Below are 8,337 nucleotides of genomic sequence, written 5' to 3'. Positions count from 1 at the left end.
AGGCAAACTGCCCACTTGACAAAAGATAATCTGCCATACAGATGGTAATGGAAAACATCTTGCATTGTAACTTTCAATAGTGGCGATGCCCATCCATGCCTCAGCCCCAGATTTGGGATGTGCAGAACCCTGGGATTCTCGGAATTCTGTGCTCTGGCCCTGGCAGGAGGTGGCACCAGAGCAGTGTGGCGGTGAGTGAAGGGACCCCTGGGCAGGCTTGGAGTTCTCCCCACACATGGCTCCTGCTCTCACTGGGGGAACGAGGCCCTCTCTGCATCCAGACATTCCCAAGGATCCAGGAAAGACCGGGAGGGAGGGAGGGAGGGAGGGATGCACCTCCCAGCCCCCACCCCTCTCCCTGCCCTTATCTCAGGTTTACGGCACAATCTGCAGCCCTGCCTTTAGATAAGGGGGGCGATAGCGAGGGCGTGCAAAGTTTAGAGCCTCGTTTTTCTCCTTTCAGGCAAAGGCAAAGGATATAAAACCAAGAGCGAGGCACCAATAAAAGGAGAAAAGTTGTATTTCTTCCAATAAAAACCCCAACAGCGGCTGCTTCCCGCGGCCTCCGCGCTGGGATCAGGAACTGCCAACACCATTTTTGGCAGCTCCAAAATCCTGGGATGCTGCTGCCATTCCCAGTTCGGGAATCACTCCAGGTTCATGCCATAAATCCAGGATAACAGCTCTGCCCATGGTGGGATCCTGGAAAACCAGAGATGCTCCAGGGGCTGTCCCAGTGCCACCATTCCCAGCCCAGCTGGGAACACTCCTGGATGAAGGAACAAAATAATCAGGAACCATGGGCAGGTCTGGGGTGAGCACAGAGAAACCCCGTGGATGTTCTGCCCCTTTCCCCCTCTTTACCAATAAAACAGACACAGAAATGTTTAAAAAGCTGATTTTTTTTGGTAATTCCAGGCCTCACTGTGGCTCAGGCTGATTTAACAGTCTCAGGGACATTCCTTTGTTTACAAATCAATATTTCGCCCAGGAACAGCAGGACCTGCCATAAATATCCTCGTAAATATCCTCATAAACATGCTCATAAATATCTCCATAAACACCTTCCCAGCCACCTGAACCCCATCCACAGGTTCCCCTGGCATGGATCCCACAAGGAGCCCCACGCTGGCTGGGCCAGGGAGGATTTTTGGGATCTGCTGGGATCCAGGTGGCCTGGAAAAGGTTAAAATTAAAAGAAAAAATTGAAAAAAGGCCTAGGGAATGCAGAGCCTTGCAGACAATTCCTGTATCTGAGCTTTGGAATTGCCCCTGCTCATTATTGAATGGAGTGGGTTTGGGAAATTCAGGGAATTTGTTTTCTCTTGCAGTGGAATAATCCATTACAATAAATGATAAATTTACAATAAATAGGAACATAATAGGAACAATACAAATTTACAATAAATGGTAAATTTACAATAAATAGGAACATTCTGAGGCTCTCAGCAGGATTGGGGCGGTGCTGGAGAGGGAAAAGGTGAAGAAACAAGAGAGCAGGGGCTGTGAGCCTGTGGAACTCCAGGGATCTTCCAGGAATCCCATTGGATTGGGAATATGGTGGGAGGAACTTCCAGGAATCTCATTGGATTGGGAATGTGCTGGTGGCTCCCTGCTCCTGCTAGGAATTCCTAGAAATTCGAGGATTTGGATGTATTTAACCCCTGGAAGTGTCCCAGGCTGGAGGGTTTGGGGCATGCTGGGATCATGGGGGGTGCACATGGATGGGATTTATGGTCCCTTCCCACCTCATCCACCGTGGGATAATCCTGGTTTTGGGGTTAAATGGCTCAAAGCTGATCCCAAATCTCCATCCCAGCCCTGCCTGGGCTGTGGGACCTTTCCTTGGGGTGGGGAGGTCCCAGATGTCCCCCCTTGAGGTGGCAGCAGCCCCTTCTGGTGCAGGGGAACCACCAAAACCACCCGTGCTGGGAGGAAAGGAGCAGCAGGACACCACCAGCATGCAATTATCACCGACCGGGATTTTATGATGCTTCAGAAATAAAAAAATACAGAAAGGAAAAATAAAAACCCAACCAAAAAAAAAAAAAAAACGAAAAAACCACCAAAAAATAATAAAAAAAAAATAAATCAAAAAACCAGAATAAACCCAACTAAACCCCAAGGCGGCAGAAGAAGAGAGGAGGAGGCAAAGAGAGCAATCGGGGAATCATTCTCGGCGCAAATTGCCCTCGGGAAAGGAACGTGTCAGAGCAGATTGAGCGATGGTGTCATCCCAGGGGAGGCAGCGCAGACGGAAACAAATCCCGGCAGGAAAAGCTGCTGAAAACCGAGGGAGACCCCCGGGATCCTCCTCTGCTCCCCCCTCCCCTCCGCAGAGACCCGGCTGCCCTTTATGAGCAATAAAACCCCAAACGGCACGAGCAGGGAGGATAAATGACAAAGAGGGGGTTAATGAGAGGAGGATTAATTGCTGGAGAACTCCACGGCGCCACAAAGCGCTGCTGGGCTGTCCCCAGGGCTGGGCTTTGATTTGTCACCGCTCACGGGGGTGTGACAGCCCCTGTCCCCCGGCCCTGCGCCCCCATCCTGACCCCAATGTCCTCCAGGTGCCCAGGAAGGGCAGATATTCCCTATAAATCATCGGGGGATGAGCCAGCCCTGAAATCAGCACCTGCCCTTTCCGAGAGCCGCTTTCCCTTTTCCCAATGCCCGTGGAGGGGAGGATTTGGGATGCAGGGGGAGGATTTGGGATATGTTGAACAAATCTCAGGTAGAGGGGAGGATTTGGGATGTGGAAATCAGGATTTGGGATGTGTTCAACAAATCTCAGGTGGATGGGAGGATTTGGGATGTGGAGGGAACGATTCGGGATGTGTCAGACACATCTCATGTGGAGGGGATAATTTGGGATGTGGAGGGAACAATTCAGGATGTGGAGGGGAGGATTTGGGGTGTGGAGGGGAGGATTTGGGATGTGGAGGGCAGGACTTGGGATGTGTTAAAAAAATCTCAGGTGGAGGGGAGGATTTGCAATCTGGAGGGAATGATTTGTGATGTGTCAGACACATCCCACGAGGAGGGGATGATTTGGGATGTGGAGGGGATGATTTGGGATGTATCAGACACATCCCATGTGGAGGGAATGATTTGGGATACGTTGGACACATCCCACATGGAGGGGATGATGGAGGGGAGGATTTGGGATGTGGATGGGAGGATTTGGGATGTGTCAGACACATCTCACGTGGAGGGGATGATTTGGGATCAGGAGGGGATAATTTGGGATGTGGAGGGAATGATTTGGGATGTGTTGAACAAATCCCAGGTGGAGGGAGGATTTGGTATGTGTCAGACACATCCCACATGGAGAAGATAATTTGGGATATGGAGAGGATGATTTGGGATGCAAAGGGAACAATTTGGGATGCAGAGGGGAGGATTTAGGATGGGAGAGCTCCAGGAGAGCCAGAGCTGCTGTATTTCATGGGTTTTGGGTCAGGATCTGAGGTGGGATCCATCACATCCCTGATTTGCACCAGCACAGGTTTGGGACCTTCATCCAGATCAGGTGTCCAAGAGGACCGGGACAATCCTGTGGGGGGGTTTCACTGGAGGTGGGTTGAGAAGTGGGATGGGCTCTGCTGGATCTGTGGGATGAGTTGGAGATGTGGGATGAGATCTGTCTGAAGTAGGATGAGCTGTGGGAGATGTGGGATGAGATCTGTCTGAAGCTGTGGGAGATGTGGGATGAGCTCTTCTGGATCTGTGAGATGAGCTGTGGGATGAGCTCTGCCCAAGCTCCATCTCTTGGAAAAACAGGATTGATCTGGAACCCCTGGAGCTGGGAATGAGGGTCAGAGCCCTCCAGCCTCCATCCCAGCTCCGTCCCACCTCTCCAAGAGGAGCTGGAGCAGAGCCTGGGCTCTGACAGTGGATATTTAATGATTTCCCCCAGGGCAGAGCTCAGGCAAACAGGTTTGTCATTTATTTCCACAGATTTCCTGGAGTATTATTAATTTCCCAGGATAAACTCCATTAGGAGAAGGCATTAATTTCTGGGATATAACTTATTCACAGCTCTGCAGACAGGGATTCCACCGGTTAAGAATTACTCAAATATTGATCTGGACATTTCTAATTAACTTTGCCCATGTGTTAATATGCATACGCCCCCAAATTGATTTTGGACGGCCCAATAATGAGATTTAATACCTGAGGTAACGTATATTTATGTGTTTAATTATTAGATTCATTAGCAATTTTAATAAATGCTCTCGGCTCGGGATTGAAGCACCGTTCTTGACACTTGTTGACTTTCCCTGTCGCTGCCTCAGCAGAGGAAGGAGAGACAAAAGCCCTGCCTGGGAAGCAATTAACACCTTGTGTAATTATTAATACATTCCCCGTGCCTGCAGCGTGGTTGGGTTTGAAACCGAGGCCATCTGTGAGAAGAACAAAAATATCTGACGGGTTCCTGGCACTGAGGGGGGAGCAGGGAGTGTGAAATCCGTGTAGGGAAGCAGCAGGAGAACAGCACGGAGAGGGGCTGGGAGTGACAGAGCTCCAGGGGGAAATTCCAAACCCCAAATTGCCAAATCCCAAATTCCCAAATCTCCAAATCCCAAATCTGAAATTTCCAAATCCCGAATTCCTGCTGCATTTCCATGGCAGAGAAGGGATGGGATGACCCCAAGGATGTGGGGATGGTGGTCCAGGAGCTGCTGCTGGGGTGGGGATGTTCTGCCTCAAATCCCATCTTTTCCTTCCCAAATATCCAGGTTTTCCTGCACCATCAACCTTGGAATACCCCTATCCATACTCAAATCCAGTCCCAAATATCCAGGTTTGCCTGCACATCAACCTTGGAGCACCCCTATCCACACCCAGATCCATCCCAAATATCCGGGTTTTCCTACAGTATTGATCTTGGAGTGCCTCTATCCACACCCAGATCCAGCCCCAAATATCCAGGTTTTCCTGTGGCATTGACCTTGGAGTGCCCCTATCCACACCTGGAATCGTTTGGGGTGGAGAGACCTGAAATCTCACCCCAGGATGGGATCCATCCCATTCCAGCCATCCTATCTCAGGGTGGGATCTCCCATGGCCAGGGACACCTTCCCCAATCCCAGGCTGCTCCCAGCCCCTTCCAGCATGGATTTGAACACTCCCAGGGATGTGATATCCCCCAAAAATGATGGAATTGGGCATTTTGGAGCCATGCAAAGCCCCCCTGGATCCCCCTCTTGGAGTATCCCAGGGTCCATTCCCTCTTCCAAGCTGGAATTGCTTCCCAAGTGCCTGAACTACTGTAACCTCTCAGTCTGAACCATTGCCCCCATTTATTTTGGGCTCCATTTCTATTCTGCCATCCTGGAGCCACAAACATCCTGTAAAAAAAACAACTCTTTTCCCAGAGATTTACGGCCTTGTATCCCAAATCCATCACGGGAATGGCCTCATCCTCCCCCCACGATGACTCCAGGCCCGAGACGTGGCTGCTAATAACCTAAAAACCCATTTTTGAAGGGTTTGTGTCCAGCTGCTGCCACCTCATCCCAACATTCCCCCCTCCCTCGTGCTGCCCGCGGACGCCTGGGCAGCCTCGCAGCGTTTCCGAGCACTCAGTTATAATTTGGTGCTGGGACCATTGGGAAATTGCTGACAATTTGGATGAAAATGGTTGGAAAATTGCAGTGTTTAGGCCCATTTTGCTGGGCTGTGTGTGTGCAGAAATTGCAGAGGAAAACACTGGAAGAGGCCAGCTTGGAAACAGGCACTGGAATCCCGCGGGTGCCGGGATGTCCCCAGGGTGTTCTGGATTTGTAAATAAACGTGTAAATCCAGGCAAAGAAATTGGCCCTGAGGGAAGCAAAGGGCAGGGGAAAATTGGGAAAAGGGGATGGGAGGGGAGGGGGAGCCCTGGGAGGCTGTGGCTGATCCCACAATATTCCCAGATGAAGCTCAGTTTGGGCAGGGCTGTGGTTGTCCTCAACACTTGGAGCTGATCCGGCATCTTTTTGGGAATAAAACATCCCAGGGGTTGTTTATGTGTTTGCCCACTGACGGTTTGTACATTTCTCCCAGGAATTTGTCCCAGATTTTGCCTGTTGGGATTGTTGATGCACCTCAGGGAGAGCAAGAAGGTCTTGGTGCTTTCCCCACCCGTTTTTAATTATTCCATGATGAAAGGCCTTTTCCAACCCAACCAATTCCATGTTCTTATGAAATGTCTTTTCCACTCAAATATGATTCTCTGAGAAGACTTTTCCAACCCAAACATTTCCGTGACTATATGGAAGGTCTCTTATCCCAACAATTCCATGGCTCTATGAAAGGTTTTATATCCCAACGATTCCATGGTTCTATGGAAGGTCTTGTATCCCAACAATTCCGTGGTTCTATGAAAGGTTTTTTATCCCAACAATTCCATGGCTCTATGGAAGGCTTTTTTATCCCAATGATTCCATGGTTCTCTGAAGGGTATTTCCCCCCAAAACAATTCCATAATTCTGTGACTGCATGAAGAAACTGGAAGGGAAATATTTATGCAAAGCTGCCGCTCACCTCACCCCAAATCCCACTTTTTCCCCATTTCCCAAAACCCACTTTTTCCCTATTTCCCAGATACCACTTTTCCTCCATTTCCTAGATCCCTTTTTCCCTGTTCCCAAGCCCAGGAGCCCCACGATGTCCATGGCAGTTTTGGTTCCACCCCAAAACCTTGGCAAAGCCCCCAGAAGTGGGAGAGGAATGCAGGGAAGAGATGGAACCAGAGGAATTCTCCCAGTCTGGCTTCCCTGGCCGGAATGCGCTGCTAATTAACCAGCAGACAAACAGCAGCCGGGCTCTAATTTGCATAAATCTGCATCGTCAGCCTGGGAGGTAAACAACGGCAGCAGGAGGGGGATTCGCTCCTCATTCAGTGGGAATTATCAGGGAGGGACCCGAGGTTCTGAGGCAAACCCTGAAATCACAACGCAATTCCCAAGCCTGGGCAGAGCTGAGCTCAGGGTTTGCATTTCCTGGAGTCACAGGGAGCCACAAATCAGCCCCAAATCCTCATATCCAGCCACCCGCTGACCTCTCCCTATCCCCAGCGAAGGTTGGGAGCACAAAGTGTAAAACTGAACAATCAGAAGGTTTTTTGCTGGATGGGAAGCAAACCCCTGGAGGGTTTCCAGGAGTTGTGTGGAATGCTGCACTCCCGTCCTCAGGAAAGCTCCTTGATCCCGGCTTGGCCTCAGCCACACAGGAGCTTCCAGGAGATGAGGAGTCAGAGGAATCACTCGGCTCCAGACAACTGCTCCAAGGTCTGTGCCGAGTCAGGATTTTCCAGGAGCTCTTTTCCAGCTCCGTGGTCATTATTCAGATTTTCTGGTGCTGTTTTCTCTGTGCAGACTCCAGGCTTTTTAAACTTTTTTTTTTTTTTCTTTTCCCCTAAGAACCTCACCATTACTGTGGATACTTTTCCTTTAATACTGCAAGGATTAAACAGAAATAATTCTCCTTTTGTGCTTCCTCCCTGCCTGGACGCTGACCTCGGTGCTGAGCTCAGCTGGCCTCAACTGGGGCTCTTTTCCAGGCCAGGAAAAGGGAATCAATCCCATCCCTCCATCCTTCCATCCCTGCCTGAGGATAGAACAGGCGTTGGTAAATCAGGATTTAGGGAAATCACGAATTATTTGACCCAGGATCCACATCAAACACCCCCTCGCAGAGGTGGGACCTGCCTGGATCCAGAGATTCACCTCAGGACTTGGTGGAGAGATTGAATTTCTTTGAGTTCCCAGGGATTTTGTGGGAAATCAGGAATTATTTACCCCAGGATCTACATCAAACACCCCCTCGCAGAGGTGGCACCTGCCTGAATCCAGGGATTCACCTCAGGGCTTCGTGGTACTGCAGAAATTGAATTTCCTTGCATTCCTGGACATTTTGTGAGAAATCAGGAATTATTTGCCCCATCAAACATTCCCTGGCAGAGGTGGGAGCTTCCTGGATCCAGAGATTCACCTCAGGACTTGGTGGAGAGATTGAATTTCTTTGCATTCCCGGGGATTTCGTGGCAATTCTGGGATAAATGGACCCAAACAAATCCAAGCTGTGGGGAAGTTCTGGAAAGACCAGAGGGAATTTGCCACTGTGGGATGCACTGGTGGCCTCATTCTCTGGGAAATCCGTTGCCACGGGAATGGAGGGAATCTCCAGCGCGTTCGCATCCCAAAGAGTTAACGAGCCGAGCGATTAAAAGCCGTGCATCGCGTCTTCCTCGAAATTCTTGAAGGACTTCCAAAGGGAAGGAGGGAAGCGCTGGAAGGGCTCTGATCCCCCTCCTTCCCCCGGCGCGGATTTGTGATGTGCGGGAGGCAG

The sequence above is a fragment of the Ammospiza caudacuta genome, chromosome 26 (assembly GCF_027887145.1).
Source record: "Ammospiza caudacuta isolate bAmmCau1 chromosome 26, bAmmCau1.pri, whole genome shotgun sequence".
Classification (NCBI taxonomy): domain Eukaryota; kingdom Metazoa; phylum Chordata; class Aves; order Passeriformes; family Passerellidae; genus Ammospiza; species Ammospiza caudacuta.
Note: the sequence above shows the minus strand (reverse complement) of the source record.